The 1,809-nt window shown below is 64.6% G+C and overlaps 1 protein-coding gene across 1 annotated transcript in view; it reads right to left on the bottom strand.

Annotated features, from left to right (window-relative positions):
* Positions 1 to 1,809, bottom strand: part of APC2 (APC regulator of WNT signaling pathway 2) — a 15,247-nt gene that overhangs the window by 10,282 nt on the left and 3,156 nt on the right.

Below are 1,809 nucleotides of genomic sequence, written 5' to 3'. Positions count from 1 at the left end.
TGCGGGATGCGGGAGGTGGCTGCAGGATGGGGGAGGTGGGATGTGGGGGGAGGGATGTGGAACACCGGGATGCGGGAGGAACAATGGCAGGCGGAGGGATTTCAAAGGATGTGGGATGCAGGTTGACGGTTGAGGGGCGTAGGATGAGGGATAGGATGAGGGATGAGGGATGAAATACGAGGGATGCGGGATGTGCGCTGCAGGATGCGGGCCCAGCACAGCCTGCTGTTGCTATGGCAACGGGAGATGGGATGGTGCGGGTGGGTCCGGGATCTTTCCCAGCACCCAGCAGGTGGGGATGGATGGCAGTGGGGGATGCTGTGGGCTCGGTGCTGGGGGATCCCACTGATGGTGCTGTGTCACACTGCAGCCATTCGGAGGGGATGAGATGTGTGGCTGTGTGGGCACCGCCCAGTCACACAGTGAGGGAAACTGAGGCACGGATCCGGCCCCCTGGACCTCCTCCCCACAGCTCTGCAGTGACAGCTCTGGCTTTGAGGGGGGGTGGGATACTGCTGGAGAAGACGGTGGAGAGCCCAGGGGGCATTGCATCCCCCCCGTGGGGCGAGGACACTATGTGGGATCCCCCCCAGCTCAGGGAGGGGCTGTTGGTGCAGCCTCAGGGCTGGGGCACCCCGCACTGCCCACTCCTCCCAGCTTCTGCCCCATTCTTGTTGGTGGGGGGGGGGGTGTCTGGGGATGCTGTGGGGAGGGTCTGAGCTCCGAACCGAATGCAGCAGCTCTGGCAGAGCTGCAGATCTGCAGACAGTGGGGAGGGGCTGCACACAGCACCTGCAGTTGTGAAGCAGCAGAATACGGTGGGGAGGGGGCCAGGCTGCGGTGTGGGGCCAGGAGACGCAGCTCTGCCCCCATACCCCCCTCCTGGCCCCCAGACAGCCACGTCCCATTGGACCCAGTGCTGCACTGTGGCCCCAGTATCACCCACAGGCTCCATGCTCTGGGGCTGTGCTCCCAGTGGGGCACCCCAGGGTGATGCAATGGCTCAGGGCCTCTGGGGACCTGGCTCTCCCAAAACGTGGCAGCGACCCTCCTGTGCTCAGTGCCGGCCAAGAAGGCGGAATTCAGCCAGCAAAAGCCACTGCAGGACCTTGGTGGGTGGGGGAGCAGCAGCAGGATGACCATTGCACTGCACCGCACCGCACTGCCTGCCCTCCTCACCACACTGCCCAACCTGCTCCACTGCACTGCTCACTGCAGCACTCCCTGCATTGCTCCCTGCATTGCTCCCTGCACGGCTCGTTGCACTGCTCACTGCACCATGCAGCCCGGGCAGAACCAAGAAGGACGGTGGGGGCCACGTACCCCATGCATCCCCACGTATCCCCACGCATCCCCACATATCCCCACACACCTCGGCTCCCTGCAGCCCTATAGCAGCACTGGGGGACAGCGGTGTCACAGCAGGGACAGCCCCAGCTCTGCAGCAGCCACAGCTGAGCCCCACCGGCTGCGGCTCACAGCCCCCCAGGGACGTTAACCAAACCGTGCTGTTGTCCCCAGCTCCTCTGATAGACACGGCTGTGAGCACAGCCCAGGGGACCCCCAACCACAGCAAACCTTTCCCCCCTCATCCCCCCCCCCACTCCTCCACCACCCACGCCATCCAGGCTGCACTGTGCACACTGCATCTTGCACAGCTCCGAGGGGGGGGGATGAAGAAACGCAGGGACAGGGGCTCACACAGGGACACACATGGGGACATGCGTGGGGTTGTGCACACGTATGTCACACTCACAGCTCCTGCACGGCTCCTACCCCCCCCCTCCCCCATGCACACGCATGCACAGC

This window comes from Meleagris gallopavo, chromosome 30 (genome assembly GCF_000146605.3).
Source record: "Meleagris gallopavo isolate NT-WF06-2002-E0010 breed Aviagen turkey brand Nicholas breeding stock chromosome 30, Turkey_5.1, whole genome shotgun sequence".
Taxonomy (NCBI): domain Eukaryota; kingdom Metazoa; phylum Chordata; class Aves; order Galliformes; family Phasianidae; genus Meleagris; species Meleagris gallopavo.
This window is presented reverse-complemented; position numbering and strand designations above follow the sequence as displayed.